Below are 19,154 nucleotides of genomic sequence, written 5' to 3'. Positions count from 1 at the left end.
CTACCCCTAGAGAGAAAGCAAAGACCTCACTTGCCTCAGAGAAATATCCCCAAAGTTTTAGATAGCCCCCCACAAATAATAACGGTGAGTCAAGGGGAAAACACAAACGTAGAGATGAAACAGGTTTAGCAAATGAGGCCCGCTAATACTAGATAGGCAGATAATAGATAGGTGTCTGTGCGGTCAGTACAAAAGCTATCAAAAGTAAACCACGCAGAGAATACAAGAACCCCCACACCGACTCACGATGTGAGGGGCGCACTCTGCACCCCAGAACTAACCAGCTTGCAAAAAATCACATAAAAGCAAGCTGGGCTGAACTCATAATATAATGAGAAACGTTTTCAAGGAAATAATGAGAAACTGAACAAGCAAACTTAGCTTCTCATAGCAGGAGACTGGTCACAAGGAATATTCAGGAGAACACAGGATCAGGACTGAACACACCGACAGCAGGCGACAAGTAAAGGTCCAGGTGAGTTAAATAGGCCCAGCCTAGCAGGAGATGAAACAGCTGAGCCCAGCCAAGACCAGCCATATCGCTAAAGGCCACCAGAGGGAGCTCAAGAACAAACTCACACAGTACCACTCATGACCACAGGAGGGAGCCCGAGAACGGAATTCACAACACATTGGTACTAATGTTATTCAAAATTGTCTGGCAGAGGTTATTGTCTTATTACAACAGGTGGCTGAAACTGCTGGTTCCAGTGAGCAGAGTCCTGCAAAAGGAAATCAGAGCCCAGGTACAGAAACAGCAGGTAGAACTATCTGGTGGAGAAATTGTGTGAGTGATCCAATCCCCATTGCAATACCCCTCAGGAGTGAAATGTTAATATGGTGTCGGGCAGCAATAGGTATCAGAGGTAAAGACTACCAGGCCCTGGTAGAACCTATGTATTCGGACAGTAGGCCTACAATCCTGACAGCCAGAGGGGTGGTTGAAGTCCGCAAGGGGAGGGTACCAGTATGTGTTCTCAACTGTGGGGAGAAGGAGGTTCACTTAACCAGAAATGCCACGATTGCCAAACTGTTTACTGTTGATAACAATGTGATACAGGCGACAGAACCCTTGGTCCCATCCAACCAGGCGGAGGACAATGGCTCTGCAGGACAAATGGAAGATTGGTGTCAGAAATTACATGTGGGCACTGATTCTACACCTTCACACCAGAAACAAGGGGCTTACCGGGTAGTCCATGAGTATGAACGGGTATTCAGTAAGCACCCACTAGATTTTGGGCAGGTAAAAGGGGTAGAACATCACATCCCCACAGGAAGTCATCCACCCATCAAGGAGAGGTACCGGCCTGTGCCTCCAGCTCATTACCAGTGTGCCGAAAGTATGTTGCGAGAGATGAAGGAGGCTGGGGTAATCAGAGATAGTTGTTGCCCCTGGGCAGCTCCATTAGTCCTCGTCAGGAAGAAAGACGGCACCATGAGAATGTGTGTAGATTATAGGCAGATAAACCGCATTACACACAAGGATGCATACCCGTTGCCTAGAATAGAAGAGTCATTGGCTGCGTTAAAATCCGCTAATTACTTTTCTACCTCGGATCTTACCAGTGGGTTCTGGCAGGTTCCCGCAGCAGAGGCAGACAAGGAGAAGACGGCCTTCACAACACCAATGGGTCTCGCTGAATTTAATTACATGCCGTTTGGACTGTGCAACGCCCCAGGGACATTTCAGAGAATGATGGAGTGCTGTCTCGGGCACAAGAACTTCGAAACTGTCTTGTTGTACCTGGACAACGTCATTGTCTTCTCCAAGACGTATGAAGATCACCTTAAGCACCTGGTCGAAGTGTTTGAAGCCCTGTCTAACATTGGCTTAAAGGTAAAACCATCTGAATGTCACCTGTTGAAATCCAAAGTAAAGTACCTGGGCCATGTGGTGAGCTCTGAAGGAGTGGCCCCAGACCCTGACAAGGTCACCGTGATCAAGAACTGGCCGAAACCCAGTAACCTCCATGAAGTCTGACAGTTCCTCGGGTTGGTAGGCTATTACAGAAGATTTATTAAAGACTTCACCAAGATAGCCACACCACTGCAGGACCTGTTAGTGGGCCAATCTAAGAAAACCAAGGGTAAGAATACCCTGTTTGACTGGAACGATGGGCTGGAAGGATCCTTCACCCGGTTGAAGTTGGCTCTCACAGGAGATGAGGTACTGGCCTACCCAGAATATGACCAACCGTTTGTGCTGTACACGGATGCCAGCAACGTGGGATTGGGACCAGTACTGTCCCAGGTACAGAAAGGCAAAGAGAGGGTAATTGCGGACGCCAGCAGGAAGCTGTGCCCCACAGAAAGGAACCCTGAAAATTATAGTTCCTTGAAGCTGGAGTTCCTCGCCATCGTCTGGGCAGTAACAGAGAGGTTAAAGCACTACCTGGCCTCAGCAAAATTCACAGTCTATACTGATAACAATCCGCTGACTCACCTGGAGACAGCAAAACTTGGTGCCTTGGAGCAGCGATGGATGGCCCGGTTGTCTAATTATGACTTCACTATCAAGTACCGTGCAGGGCACAAAAATGCCAACGCCGATGCGTTATCCAGAATTGCCCAACCTACCAGATGTAGGAGAGGATTCAGAGGAACTTGAGGAAGTAGAGCTGCCAGCTTTCCATCGTCCTGGAGCGACTCAGTACTCACATTATGTGAGAAACAGGCACAAAAACAAACAAGAAGCCACGCTGAACCCGTTGCCTCACCATGGATGGGCAGAAACTCAGGACAGTGACCACGCAGTCCGTATGGTGAAAGAGCTGCTGACACAAGCAGATTCGCACTCTGGTCCAAATGACCCGCAAGAGACCCAACAACTGTGGAATGAGAAAGGCAAACTATTCATCTACGATGGTAAGGAGTGCCGAAGAAACATTGATCCACGCACTCATGAGTTAGTCTGGCAGATAGTGGTCCCAAGACAAGATGCGCCAATGGTCCTGGAAGCATACCACGATGGAGCAGGACACTTCGGATGGAAGAAGTTGGAGATCCTGTTACGTGGAAGGCTCCTACCTGACCTGCTAAGGGGATTCCACTTGTCTCTTGACTACCCGGACTTCTATTCACCTGTTGCCGGTGGCCTGGACTGTGGCCTGTCACCCACAAGTAAACCTGGTAAAGACTTACAACCTGTCTCCTCCATTTATTCACCAGCCTTACCATCTACACCACACACCATAGGACCCCTGGGAACCCCGCTTCACCTGTGGGAAGTGTAACATCTGTGCTGCCGCTACATCACCCGGGGAACCCCTTTAATGCAATGTCGGTCCTACTACTGACCGAACTCCACAGGTGGCGTCACAACAAACTTTGAACATTCAACCCCTTTAACGTTGATGCCCAGGGCCATGGACCGGGTCGCACCGTGACATCCCCCCCTTGCGACCGGACCCGGTACCGAGTACCCCACTGCCCTGTGGGCACGACATGTGGCATTGCCCATTGTCCTGATGGAAAAACCAGACCTCAGAGTTGGGGAACAGTGCCTGAGCAGAAGGAATCAACTGTTTTTTTCAGGATAACCTTGTATGCGGCTTGATTCATACGTTCTTCGCAAAGATTAACCTGCCCAATTCCAGCCTTGCTAAAGCATCCCTAGATCAACACCTGGTCGTCTAATGGTTAGATGGAGACCTGGAGAGGTGTACAAGCTACAGTGTCTTGCACTCACTGTGAAATTTGGTGGAGGATCGGTGATGATTTGGGGATGCTTCAGCAAGGCTGGAATTGGGCAGGTTGTTCTTTGCAAAGGATGAATGAATAAAGCCGCATACAAAGTTATCCTGTAAAAACAGTTGATTCCTTCTGCTCAGGCAATGTTCCCCAACTCTGAGGACTGTTTTTTCCATCAGGACAATGTGCCATTCCACAGAGCTAGGTCAATCAAGGTGTGGATGAAGGACCACCACATCAAATCCCTGTCATAGCCAGCCCAATCTCCAGACCTGAACCCCATTGAAAACCTCTGAAATGTAATCAAGAGGATGATGGATAGTCACAAGCCATCAAACAAAGAAGAACTGCTTAAATTTTTGCGCCAAGATGCATGAAAGCCGTGATTAAAAATCTTGGTTATTCCACAAAATATTGATTTCTGAACTCTTCCTGATTTAAAACATTAGTTTTGTGGTTTCTAAATTATTATGAACTTGTTTTTTTTGCATTATTTGAGGTCTGCAAGCAATGCATTTTTTTGTTATTTTGACCATTTCTCATTTTCAGAAAATAAATACAAAATTTATTGCTTGGAACTTCAGAGACATGTTGTCAGTAGTTTATAGAATAAAAGAACAATTTACATTTTACTCAAAAATATACTTATAAAGAGAAAAAAAAAATATATATAGCTTTGTCGCCTTATAAGGAGGGGGGCCCAGACACATTTCCTGCACAGGGGCCCCAAGCTGTCTGTGTCCACTCCTGGGGTTTAGTAATGGGGCGTCTTATTAACGCATCTCCATTACTAATCTCGGGGCTTGATGTCACCTGACAAAACAAAGGTGACATCAACCCCCCAACTATCACCCAGTAAGCTACACAAACACTGTACTAATTGTATTTGTCACTGAAATCTGTATATTTACCTATTCTATGTGTATTTACTGTATGTAATCCATCTCTTCTATCCTGTTGGCTCCTGCTGTGATTTTACATACATGGCTGCTGAATTGCCAGATTTTCTTATATCTTAGTATATGTGTGTGTCACTGATTATATATATATATATATATATATACACAGTACAGACCAAAAGTTTGGACATCTTCTCATTTAAAGATTTTTCTGTATTTTCATGACTATGAAAATTGTACATTCACACTGATGGCATCAAAACTATGAATTAACACATGTGGAATTACCGTATTTTTCTGACCATAAGACGTACTTTTTTTCCTCCAAATTTGAGAGGAAAGTGTGGGTGCGTCTTATGGTAGGGATGTAGCATGTGGGGAGGGGGGCAGCAGCGAGTGGGATCGCACTGTTATCCCACTTCAGGAGGCAGAAAAATGTCCCCACTGCCTGGAATCAGCTGCTGGGGAAAGCACTTGGTCCCGATCATTAAGTGCAGTGAATATTCATTAGCTACTCCCCGCCCACCTATCAGCTGAGCAGTGAGCCGGGAGCAGCAAATGAATACTGCACTTAAGCAGGGACACACATGGATTCCTCAGCGCTGATTCCTGCAGCAGCTGTGGAGATCAATGTGTCCGGGGGAGGAGGAGATCGCTGGTACCTTCCTGGGCTGGACGCTGAGAGCTGTGCACAAGGAGGACCTGTGATGATGTCAGAAGTGGGCGGGCTGGAGCATCACATGGCAGCACAGAGCCCTCCCTCTTCTTGACATCATCACAGGTCCTTCAGACTCCAACACTAGAATCTGCAGGCTTCCATTACCTGTGCTGTGGAAAGGCAACAAGAGGGAGGGCTCTGTGTGTGCAGTCATGGGATGCTTTTACCTCACCACAGGCTGGCTGCCACAATTAAGAGGTTAGTCTTTCCAAAACACAATAAAGCACTCTGCCACTCTAGTGAACTATAACTCCCAGCATGTCCATAGGATCTGCAGGACATGCTGGGAGTTATAGTTCTCCCATGGGATTTTAAAGCAGCACTCCAGTGTTATTTTGCAGTGCTGGAGTGGTGCTTTCAATATCAGCCCTGTGCCCCCATTCTTATACTCACCCTCCAGCATCTTCATATAGTACTGTACAGACACCACACTGGTCCTTCAGCTTCCAACATAATAACATACTATTATATATAATAACACCACATATAATAGTATGTTATTAAATATTTTACCACATTTTTTTGCTTCAAATATTTTTTTCCTTATTTTCCACCTCTAAAACCTGGGTGCGCCTTATAGTCCGATGCGTCTTATAGTCCGAAAAATACAGTATATACTTAACAAAAAAGTGTGAAACAACTGAAAATATGTCTTATATTCTAGGTTCTTCAAAGTAGCCACCTTTTGCTTTCATGACTGCTTTGCACACTCTTGGCATTCTCTTGATGAGCTTCAGGAGGTAGTGACCGGGAATGGTCTTCCAACAATATTGAAGGAGTTCCCAGAGATGCTTAGCACTTTTTGGCCCTTTTGCCCTCACTATGCTGTCCAGCTCACCCCAAACCAGGGCTGTGGAGTCAGTAAGCCACAGTTGCGACTCCAACTCCTGGATTTTATCAGGTTCCGACTCCGGCTCTGACTCCTTTATAAATGGCCAATTCGTAACAATAAATTTACTGTTGTAAAATATTAACATCATGCTTATTCAGTTTCTCACCATCATATAAGTAATCAGACCACTTAGAGAAAAAACTATATTTATTAGAATACAATTAGAATATAGCAAATAACTTTTATAAACTTTTCTAAACTCTTGTAAGTAAATATGCAATAAACACTGTTATGCAGTTAATAAGAAGAAATCTATAAATTTGTCCTGAGAAAAAGTATTGCCTCTGTCAGATCCTCCTTCATGGATGCCCTCAAATCTGATCTAATTATTTTGAGAGCAGAGAACAACCTCTCTACACTAACTTGGGTTGGTGGCAAAGCAGTAACCACTCGGGCAACATCTCTGACAATGTCAGGATACAGAGGAATCGCTTGTTGCACTGTTATTTTTGATGAACGGTCAAATTTCTCAATTTCTTTTAGTGCACATGAAAAATTCTGCTGAAATGTACTGGCTGCGTTCTTTGATGGGGATGACTCTTCTTCTATGCGGGAACGCTTTGCACGGTCCTTGTGATCTAAATATTTTTCGGAATTAAATTCTTCATCAGTTGATGAGGGTGAAGATGTGGCAGGACGACCAAATTCTTCTTGTTCCTCCTGACTGCTCTGCAACCCTTTCATCCTTACTGCTATTTCAAACAGAGATTCTTTTCCTTTAGTTAGCTGTTGATCATCTAGAAGAATCTGATGCATTGGGTCTGCATAAACAGCTGCCAGAAGAATGTTATTTTGTAATAGTAGCTCCTCTCTCCGTTTCATTGATGTAGCAATGCCACTTGCAATTAACCCTCCTCTTTGGGACAGGCGAAACATCAGGTTCTTCCACTCCTTTAAGAAAATACCTGGAATTAAGTCTTCTGCTTGTAATTTTTTAGTCACTGTAAATGGGTGCGCTAGCAATTTTTCCAGCTCAGTCACCTGATTCCACTGACTTTCATTTAGCGTCAGTTGAGGGTTAGCCATGTCTACAAGAAAGGTTTTCAGTTCAACCAAGCGCTGAATCATTAAGTACTGCCCCATCGTGTGGCTTGATCAATAATTGCCCCTTTTCCAGCATGTCTCTTCAAAATTGAGTCAACTTTAGGGGTTCTGGCAACAGTAGCCAATTTTCTCACCTTGCCAATCAGTGTAGCATGTCCTTCTTGCAGACTGTCTCTTATAGCCAGCTGTAGCGTATGCACAACACAGCGCATGTGATGAAAGAACGTATTGACACAGTTTCAACAAGATCATCTAAACGATCATGTTGCTGTTCATCTGAAGCAACTTCAGTTTGCTCCTCAGTTACAATACTGTGTTCCTCTATTTCAAACATTTCTGTGTCTGTGGACCCAGAATGTTCTTCTAGCTGCTGGTCACCATCATTACTCTCATTCATTAGCTTAATAGTACTTATTTGAAGCATTGTCAGTTACGACAGAAAGAACTTGCTCTTTTTTAAGTTCATAGTCTTGCAGAACCTTTTCCACCAAGACCTGGAGAAACTCACTGGTGTGATGAGTAGAGTTGAGCGACTTTCATTTTTTTAAGATCGAGTCGGGTTTTGTGAAACCCGATTTTGTCCAGAGTCGAGTCGAGTGCAGTCGGCCGATTATCGCTAAAAGTCGGGGATCGACCGAAACACGAAACCCAATGCAAGTCAATGGGGAAGCATAGTCGGCAGTGAGTGGAGGCCAGGAAAACACCTACAGTGCCCATTTTAATGCCAAAAACATCCATTCTTGTTTCTGAAGCTTGTCAATCTTAATTAACTTTATAATAATAGTTGGGCATAGGGAATTGGGGGTCATTTGGCAAAAGTTGTGGGGGGAGTAGGGCCGGCTCAAGTTTTTCGTGGGCCCAGGAAATGTGGACTACGTCACGGCGGTGTTGCAGGGAAAGGTAAGTATTTCAACGTTGCAAGTGCTGTGAGCCTGAGCAAGCAGGGGGGGCCCACTCGTTCGCATTGGCACTGGCACAGGGCCCCTCAAAGTACAGCGATGTGTGTTTGCATGGCGGGGGCGCCTCCCACCAGCAGCGACACTTTTGCGTACTCTGAGGGGCCCTGTGCCAGTGACGTCGCCAACGAGTATGCCCCCCCACCTGATGAAGGAACCTGCACTTTCATCTGCACCTTCCTCTCTGTCCCTGTGTAAGGTGGTATAACATGCGGGAAGGGGAACCTTACTTTCAGCAGGGTCAGATTCTGGCTGTGTAGAGTATAAGGGGAATGTAGTGGTCTAGGTCAATGTACCAGCAGACTCATCTAGCAGTGGCTGGGCAATGGGCAGGATGAGGAGGAAACAGATATAGGGCCAAAGAATAAAGTAGGCTAAATGCAGTTCAAAATTGGTAACAGGACTAAACAGGCGGCATTGCTTTGTTCAGTGGAGTAGCAAACCCAAGAGCAGCAGACACTGTTTCAAGGGCATAACCACACTAGTAGGCCAAATGCAGTTTAATATCTGATAGTATAGGGCGAAAGCCAGAATGTGGAAGCTCAGCTTTGTTCAGTTGAGGACAACACCAGGCAGGGGCAGGCAGACACCTTTAGTAGGCCGGAACAGCCAATTGCATTTTTAAAAATGGTAATTTGGAACAGAAGGTTGAGGCTCAGCTTTATTCAGTTGAGGACAACACCAGGCAGGGGCAGACAGACACCTTTAGTAGGCCGGAACAGCCAATTGCATTTTTAAAAATGGTAATTTGGAACAGAAGGTTGAAGCTCAGCTTTATTCAGTTGAGGACAACACCAGGCAGGGGCAGACAGACACCTTTAGTAGGCCGGAACAGCCAATTTTTTAAAAAAACAGCAGTTAGTAAGAGGCAGAAGGTAGAAGCTCAGCTTTATTCAGTTGAGGACAACACCAGGCAGGGGCAGACAGACACCTTTAGTAGGCCGGAACAGCCAATTTTTTAAAAAAACAGCAGTTAGTAAGAGGCAGAAGGTAGAAGCTCAGCTTTATTCAGTTGAGGACAACACCAGGCAGGGGCAGACAGACACCTTTAGTAGGCCGGAACAGCCAATGGCATTTTTAAAAATGGTAATTTGGAACTGAAGGTTGAAGCTCAGCTTTATTCAGTTGAGGACAACACCAGGCAGGGGCAGACAGACACCTTTAGTAGGCCGGAACAGCCAATGGCATTTTTAAAAATGGTAATTTGGAACTGAAGGTTGAAGCTCTGCTTTATTCAGTTGAGGACAACACCAGGCAGGGGCAGACATTCACCTTTAGTAGGCCGGAACAGCCAATTGCATTTTTAAAAATGGTAATTTGGAACAGAAGGTTGAAGCTCAGCTTTATTCAGTTGAGGACAACACCAGGCAGGGGCAGACAGACACCTTTAGTAGGCCGGAACAGCCAATTTTTTAAAAAAACAGCAGTTAGTAAGAGGCAGAAGGTAGAAGCTCAGCTTTATTCAGTTGAGGACAACACCAGGCAGGGGCAGACAGACACCTTTAGTAGGCCGGAACAGCCAATTTTTTAAAAAAACAGCAGTTAGTAAGAGGCAGAAGGTAGAAGCTCAGCTTTATTCAGTTGAGGACAACACCAGGCAGGGGCAGACATTCACCTTTAGTAGGCCGGAACAGCCAATGGCATTTTTAAAAATGGTAATTTGGAACAGAAGGTTGAAGCTCAGCTTTATTCAGTTGAGGACAACACCAGGCAGGGGCAGACAGACACCTTTAGTAGGCCGGAACAGCCAATTTTAAAAAAAAACAGCAGTTAGTAAGAGGCAGAAGGTAGAAGCTCAGCTTTATTCAGTTGAGGACAACACCAGGCAGGGGCAGACAGACACCTTTAGTAGGCCGGAACAGCCAATTGCATTTTTAAAAATGGTAATTTGGAACAGAAGGTTGAAGCTCAGCTTTATTCAGTTGAGGACAACACCAGGCAGGGGCAGACAGACACCTTTAGTAGGCCGGAACAGCCAATGGCATTTTTAAAAATGGTAATTTGGAACAGAAGGTTGAAGCTCAGCTTTATTCAGTTGAGGACAACACCAGGCAGGGGCAGACAGACACCTTTAGTAGGCCGGAACAGCCAATTTAAAAAAAAAACAGCAGTTAGTAAGAGGCAGAAGGTAGAAGCTCAGCTTTATTCAGTTGAGGACAACACCAGGCAGGGGCAGACAGACACCTTTAGTAGGCCGGAACAGCCAATTGCATTTTTAAAAATGGTAATTTGGAACAGAAGGTTGAAGCTCAGCTTTATTCAGTTGAGGACAACACCAGGCAGGGGCAGACATTCACCTTTAGTAGGCCGGAACAGCCAATGGCATTTTTAAAAATGGTAATTTGGAACAGAAGGTTGAAGCTCAGCTTTATTCAGTTGAGGACAACACCAGGCAGGGGCAGACAGACACCTTTAGTAGGCCGGAACAGCCAATTTTAAAAAAAAACAGCAGTTAGTAAGAGGCAGAAGGTAGAAGCTCAGCTTTATTCAGTTGAGGACAACACCAGGCAGGGGCAGACAGACACCTTTAGTAGGCCGGAACAGCCAATTTTTTAAAAAAACAGCAGTTAGTAAGAGGCAGAAGGTAGAAGCTCAGCTTTATTCAGTTGAGGACAACACCAGGCAGGGGCAGACATTCACCTTTAGTAGGCCGGAACAGCCAATGGCATTTTTAAAAATGGTAATTTGGAACAGAAGGTTGAAGCTCAGCTTTATTCAGTTGAGGACAACACCAGGCAGGGGCAGACAGACACCTTTAGTAGGCCGGAACAGCCAATTTTTTAAAAAAACAGCAGTTAGTAAGAGGCAGAAGGTAGAAGCTCAGCTTTATTCAGTTGAGGACAACACCAGGCAGGGGCAGACAGACACCTTTAGTAGGCCGGAACAGCCAATTGCATTTTTAAAAATGGTAATTTGGAACAGAAGGTTGAAGCTCAGCTTTATTCAGTTGAGGACAACACCAGGCAGGGGCAGACACCTTTAGAAGGACGGAACAGCCAATTTTTTTAAAAACAGCAGTTAATCAGAGCCAGAAGGTAGAAGCTCAGCTTTATTCAGTTGAGGACAACTTGAACTAGGGACTGCAGACAGACTTTGCAGGCTGTCCCCTGTGTGGACCATGCATCCAATACATTAACCCATTTAGCCACAAAGGACACGTAACCTTCCGTGGCCAGGCCTACAGGTCCATGTGTCTGTTGTCAGGTATACCTTTGGACTGACAAATTGACAGAATGCAAGGACAATGCGGTCTTTAACATGCAGGTGGAGGGGTGGGATGGCTTTTCTCGCAAAAGAATTGTCAACTGGGTAGCTCATAGCGTGGTATATCGTAGTTCATCCTGGCTTTATTAATATTAAATTAAATAAAAAAATAGGCTCTAGGCACTTTATTATTGGTTCCAGGGGTACACGGGCAGCAGTGGTCAGGTGAGTGGAGGCCTAGTGGAAGGAGGGACCTTAGACAGGCTTCGAAGGCCTAACATAATAAAATGGGCTGGCGGTAGGCACTTTATTATTGGTTCCAGGGGTACACGGGCAGCAGTGGTCTGGTCATCGGAGGCCTAGTGGAAGTAGGGACCGCAGACAGGCTTCAAAGGCCTAACATAATAAAATGGGCTGGCTGTAGGCACTTTATTATTGGTTCCAGGGGTACACGGGCAGCAGTGGTCAGGTGAGTGGAGGCCTAGTGGAAGGAGGGACCGCAGACAGGCTTCGAAGGCCTAACACAATAAAATGGGCTGGCTGTAGGCACTTTAAAATTGGTTCCAGGGGTACACGGGCAGCAGTGGTCTGGTCAGTGGAGGCCTAGTGGAAGGAGGGACCGCAGACAGGCTTCGAAGGCCTAACACAATAAAATGGGCTGGCTGTAGGCACTTTAAAATTGGTTCCAGGGGTACACGGGCAGCAGTGGTCTGGTCAGTGGAGGCCTAGTGGAAGGAGGGACCGCAGACAGGCTTCGAAGGCCTAAAATAACAAACAATAGGCTCATGGCAGCTTTACAGCGGTTACATGGATACACAGGCAGCTTGGTGGTGAGTGGAGGAGTATTTAAAGTAGGGACCGCAGACAGGCTATCAAAGGCCTAAAATAACAAACAATAGGCTCATGGCTGTTTTACATCGGTTACATGGATACACGGGCAGGCAGCTTGGTGGTCAGTGGAGGAGTATTTAAAGTAGGGACCGCAGACAGGCTATCAAAGGCCTAAAATAACAAACAATAGGCTCATGGCAGCTTTACAGCGGTTAAATGGATACACAGGCAGCTTGGTGGTGAGTGGAGGAGTATTTAAAGTAGGGACCGCAGACAGGCTATCAAAGGCCTAAAATAACAAACAATAGGCTCATGGCTGTTTTACATCGGTTACATGGATACACGGGCAGGCAGCTTGGTGGTCAGTGGAGGAGTATTTAAAGTAGGGACCGCAGACAGGCTATCAAAGGCCTAAAATAACAAACAATAGGCTTATGGCAGTTTTACAGCGGTTACATGGATACACGGGCAGGCAGCTTGGTGGTCAGTGGAGGAGTATTTAAAGTAGGGACCGCAGACAGGCTATCAAAGGCCTAAAATAACAAACAATAGGCTCATGGCAGCTTTACAGCGGTTACATGGATACACAGGCAGCTTGGTGGTCAGTGGAGGAGTATTTAAAGTAGGGACCGCAGACAGGCTATCAAAGGCCTAAAATAACAAACAATAGGCTTATGGCAGTTTTACAGCGGTTACATGGATACACGGGCAGGCAGCTTGGTGGTCAGTGGAGGAGTATTTAAAGTAGGGACCGCAGACAGGCTATCAAAGGCCTAAAATAACAAACAATAGGCTCATGGCAGTTTTACAGCGGTTACATGGATACACGGGCAGGCAGCTGGTGATGAGTGGAGGAGTATTTAAAGTAGGGACCGCAGACAGGCTATCAAAGGCCTAAAATAACAAACAATAGGCTCATGGCAGCTTTACAGCGGTTACATGGATACACAGGCAGCTTGGTGGTGAGTGGAGGAGTATTTAAAGTAGGGACCGCAGACAGGCTATCAAAGGCCTAAAATAACAAACAATAGGCTCATGGCAGTTTTACATCGGTTACATGGATACACGGGCAGGCAGCTTGGTGGTCAGTGGAGGAGTATTTAAAGTAGGGACCGCAGACAGGCTATCAAAGGCCTAAAATAACAAACAATAGGCTTATGGCAGTTTTACAGCGGTTACATGGATACACAGGCAGCTTGGTGGTGAGTGGAGGAGTATTTAAAGTAGGGACCGCAGACAGGCTATCAAAGGCCTAAAATAACAAACAATAGGCTCATGGCAGCTTTACAGCGGTTACATGGATACACAGGCAGCTTGGTGGTGAGTGGAGGAGTATTTAAAGTAGGGACCGCAGACAGGCTATCAAAGGCCTAAAATAACAAACAATAGGCTCATGGCAGTTTTACATCGGTTACATGGATACACAGGCAGCTTGGTGGTCAGTGGAGGAGTATTTAAAGTAGGGACCGCAGACAGGCTATCAAAGGCCTAAAATAACAAACAATAGGCTTATGGCAGTTTTACAGCGGTTACATGGATACACGGGCAGGCAGCTTGGTGGTCAGTGGAGGAGTATTTAAAGTAGGGACCGCAGACAGGCTATCAAAGGCCTAAAATAACAAACAATAGGCTCATGGCAGCTTTACAGCGGTTACATGGATACACAGGCAGCTTGGTGGTCAGTGGAGGAGTATTTAAAGTAGGGACCGCAGACAGGCTATCAAAGGCCTAAAATAACAAACAATAGGCTTATGGCAGTTTTACAGCGGTTACATGGATACACGGGCAGGCAGCTTGGTGGTCAGTGGAGGAGTATTTAAAGTAGGGACTGCAGACAGGCTATCAAAGGCCTAAAATAACAAACAATAGGCTCATGGCAGTTTTACAGCGGTTACATGGATACACGGGCAGGCAGCTGGTGATGAGTGGAGGAGTATTTAAAGTAGGGACCGCAGACAGGCTATCAAAGGCCTAAAATAACAAACAATAGGCTCATGGCAGCTTTACAGCGGTTACATGGATACACAGGCAGCTTGGTGGTGAGTGGAGGAGTATTTAAAGTAGGGACCGCAGACAGGCTATCAAAGGCCTAAAATAACAAACAATAGGCTCATGGCAGTTTTACATCGGTTACATGGATACACAGGCAGCTTGGTGGTCAGTGGAGGAGTATTTAAAGTAGGGACCGCAGACAGGCTATCAAAGGCCTAAAATAACAAACAATAGGCTCATGGCAGCTTTACAGCGGTTACATGGATACACAGGCAGCTTGGTGGTGAGTGGAGGAGTATTTAAAGTAGGGACCGCAGACAGGCTATCAAAGGCCTAAAATAACAAACAATAGGCTCATGGCAGTTTTACATCGGTTACATGGATACACAGGCAGCTTGGTGGTCAGTGGAGGAGTATTTAAAGTAGGGACCGCAGACAGGCTATCAAAGGCCTAAAATAACAAACAATAGGCTTATGGCAGTTTTACAGCGGTTACATGGATACACGGGCAGGCAGCTTGGTGGTCAGTGGAGGAGTATTTAAAGTAGGGACCGCAGACAGGCTATCAAAGGCCTAAAATAACAAACAATAGGCTCATGGCAGCTTTACAGCGGTTACATGGATACACAGGCAGCTTGGTGGTCAGTGGAGGAGTATTTAAAGTAGGGACCGCAGACAGGCTATCAAAGGCCTAAAATAACAAACAATAGGCTTATGGCAGTTTTACAGCGGTTACATGGATACACGGGCAGGCAGCTTGGTGGTCAGTGGAGGAGTATTTAAAGTAGGGACCGCAGACAGGCTATCAAAGGCCTAAAATAACAAACAATAGGCTCATGGCAGCTTTACAGCGGTTACATGGATACACGGGCAGGCAGCTGGTGATGAGTGGAGGAGTATTTAAAGTAGGGACCGCAGACAGGCTATCAAAGGCCTAAAATAACAAACAATAGGCTCATGGCAGCTTTACAGCGGTTACATGGATACACAGGCAGCTTGGTGGTGAGTGGAGGAGTATTTAAAGTAGGGACCGCAGACAGGCTATCAAAGGCCTAAAATAACAAACAATAGGCTCATGGCAGTTTTACATCGGTTACATGGATACACAGGCAGCTTGGTGGTCAGTGGAGGAGTATTTAAAGTAGGGACCGCAGACAGGCTATCAAAGGCCTAAAATAACAAACAATAGGCTCATGGCAGCTTTACAGCGGTTACATGGATACACAGGCAGCTTGGTGGTGAGTGGAGGAGTATTTAAAGTAGGGACCGCAGACAGGCTATCAAAGGCCTAAAATAACAAACAATAGGCTCATGGCAGCTTTACAGCGGTTACATGGATACACGGGCAGGCAGCTTGGTGGTCAGTGGAGGAGTATTTAAAGTAGGGACCGCAGACAGGCTATCAAAGGCCTAAAATAACAAACAATAGGCTCATGGCAGTTTTACATCGGTTACATGGATACACAGGCAGCTTGGTGGTCAGTGGAGGAGTATTTAAAGTAGGGACCGCAGACAGGCTATCAAAGGCCTAAAATAACAAACAATAGGCTCATGGCAGCTTTACAGCGGTTACATGGATACACAGGCAGCTTGGTGGTGAGTGGAGGAGTATTTAAAGTAGGGACCGCAGACAGGCTATCAAAGGCCTAAAATAACAAACAATAGGCTCATGGCAGCTTTACAGCGGTTACATGGATACACAGGCAGCTTGGTGGTGAGTGGAGGAGTAGTGCAAGGAGTGTCTGTCCCAGTACTCCCAAAATATAAATAGATGTTAATGTCTCGCAAAACAACCAAAACAAAAAAAAAGGTGGCATACTTAGGTACAGGGGTGGGCTCATCTACTGAGTTTCTGACATAGTAATTTGGCAGTAACTATTTAATGGTGCCAATATAGGACACAGACACAGACTACTTTAAGTTGCATCATAGATGTCTACAAATTTGTATTGTCAGTGCCAGACATTGAATGATGTCAGCGAATAGACTAAAGATTGGTGGAGCTGTGCGACATAATTTTGCACGTGGTAGAGCACATTTTGAGCTGGGGTAGGGGGGAACTCTCTTGAGGCCGGCGGGACCGCCCCAGGGCCCCTCATGTTACAACGGTGTGTCTGACGTTGGGTGCGCACCACCACCGCCAGAGACACTACATTGTACTATGAGGGACCCAGTAGCAATGCCGTCAACCAAAAGCGAGCACACCCACCTCTTCAGACAAACAGCAGTCTCACGGGTGCTTGCGCCAAGTCGCGATACCACGGCCCCGTGTGGGGAGTTTTGCCATTTAGGGAGGTGTAAACATGTCGTATGCTGTACAATCAGCTGCAGCAAATTAGACATTAGAAAAGTAATTCACAGGCAAGAGCTTTTCATAGGAAAGCTAGGTGTCGGCCGGGCAAGGTGGGGCAAAAGATTTCGAAATCCAGTTGTGGTTCATTTTAATGAATGTTAGATCGTCAACATTTTGGGTAGCCAGACGAGTCCTTTTTTCGGTTAATATTGAACCTGCAGCACTGAATACTCTTTCTGATAGGACACTTGCTGCCGGGCAAGCAAGCTCCTGCAATGCATATTCTGCCAATTCTGGCCAGGTGTCTAATTTGGAGGCCCAGTAATCAAATGGGAATGACGGTTGAGGGAGAACATCGATAAGGGATGAAAAATAGTTAGTAACCATACTGGACAAATGTTGTCTCCTGTCACTTTCAATTGATGCAGCAGTACCTGTCCTGTCTGCGGTCATAGCAAAATCACTCCACAACCTGGTCAGAAAACCCCTCTGTCCAACGCCACTTCTGATGTGTGCACCCCTAACACTCCTAGTCTGCTGCCCCCTGGAGCTCGTGTGAGAACGATCACGTGCGCTGTGTGCTGGGAATGCCTGAAGCAAACGGTCAACAAGAGTTGATTGTTTGGTTGCTAATATTAGTTCCAAGTTCTCATGTGGCATAATATTTTGCAATTTGCCTTTATAGCGTGGATCAAGGAGGCAGGCCAACCAGTAATCGTCATCGTTCATCATTTTCGTAATGCGTGTGTCCCTTTTTAGGATACGTAAGGCATAATCCGCCATGTGGGCCAAAGTTCCAGTTGTCAAATCTCCGGTTGTGATTGGTTGAGGGGCAGTTGCAGGCAAATCTACGTCACTTGTGTCCCTCAAAAAACCAGAACCCGGCCGTGACACGCAACCAATTTCCTGTGCCCCCGGGAAAGGTTCGGCATTAAAAATATACTCATCCCCATCATCCTCCTCGTCCTCCACCTCCTCTTCGCCCGCTACCTCGTCCTGTACACTGCCCTGACCAGACAATGGCTGACTGTCATCAAGGCTTTCCTCTTCCTCTGGTGCAGACGCCTGCTCCTTTATGTGCGTCAAACTTTGCATCAGCAGACGCATTAGGGGGATGCTCATGCTTATTACGGCGTTGTCTGCACTAACCAGCCGTGTGCATTCCTCAAAACACTGAAGGACTTGACACATGTCTTGTATCTTAGACCACTGCACACCTGACAACTCCATGTCTGCCATCCTACTGCCTGCCCGTGTATCCTCCCACAAATAAATAACAGCACGCCTCTGTTCGCACAGTCTCTGAAGCATGTGCAGTGTTGAGTTCCACCTTGTTGCAACGTCTATGATTAGGCGATGCTGGGGAAGGTTCAAAGACCGCTGATAGGTCTGCATACGGCTGGCGTGTACAGGCGAACGTCGGATATGTGAGCAAAGTGCACGCACTTTGAGGAGCAGGTCGGAGAACCCAGGATAAGTTTTCAATAAGCACTGCACAACCAGGTTTAAGGTGTGAGCCAGGCAAGGAATGTGTTTCAGTTGGGAAAGGGAGATGGCAGCCATGAAATTCCTTCCGTTATCACTCACTACCTTGCCTGCCTCAAGATCTACTGTGCCCAGCCATGACTGCGTTTCTTGTTGCAAGAACTCGGATAGAACTTCCGCGGTGTGTCTGTTGTCGCCCAAACACTTCATAGCCAATACAGCCTGCTGACGCTTGGCAGTAGCTGGCCCATAATGGGACAACTGGTGTGCAACAGTGTCATTTGCCGATGGAGTGGTTGGCAGACTGCGTTCTGTGGAAGAGCTGTAGCTTCTGCAGGAGGACGAGGAGGAGGAGGAGGAGGGGGTGCGAACGCCTACAGCCAACTGTTTCCTAGACCGTGGGCTAGGCACAACTGTCCCTAAATTGATGTCGCCTGTGGACCCTGCATCCACCACATTCACCCAGTGTGCCGTGATGGACACATAACGTCCCTGGCCATGCCTACTGGTCCATGCATCTGTAGTCAGGTGCACCTTTGTACTCACAGATTGCCTGAGTGCATGGACGATGCGCTGTTTAACATGCTGGTGCAGGGCTGGGATGGCTTTTCTGGAAAAAAAGTGTCGACTGGGTAGCTCGTATCGTGGTTCAGCGTACTCCATCAGGGCTTTAAAAGCTTTGCTTTCAACTAACCGGTAGGGCATCATCTCTAACGAGATTAGTCTAGCTATGTGGGCGTTAAAACCCTGTGTACGCGGATGCGAGGATAAGTACTTCCTTTTTCTAACCAGAGTCTCATGTAGGGTGAGCTGGACTGGAGAGCTGGAGATCGTGGAACTTTCGGGTGTGCCGGTGTACATGGCAGACTGAGAGACGGTTGGAGACGGTATTGTTTCCGCCGGTGCCCTAGATGCAATATTTCCTCCTACAAAACTGGTGGTTCCCTGACCCTGACTGCTTTTGGCTGGCAAAGAAACCTGCACAGATACTGCCGGTGGTGCGGAAAATGGTGGCCTTACAGTGACGGAAGGGATGTTGCGTTGCTGACTAGCTTCATTGGCCGAGGGTGCTACAACCTTAAGGGACGTTTGGTAGTTAGTCCAGGCTTGAAAATGCATGGTGGTTAAGTGTCTATGCATGCAACTA

Source organism: Ranitomeya variabilis, chromosome 1 (assembly GCF_051348905.1).
Source record: "Ranitomeya variabilis isolate aRanVar5 chromosome 1, aRanVar5.hap1, whole genome shotgun sequence".
NCBI classification, from domain to species: Eukaryota; Metazoa; Chordata; class Amphibia; order Anura; family Dendrobatidae; genus Ranitomeya; species Ranitomeya variabilis.
This window is presented reverse-complemented; position numbering follows the sequence as displayed.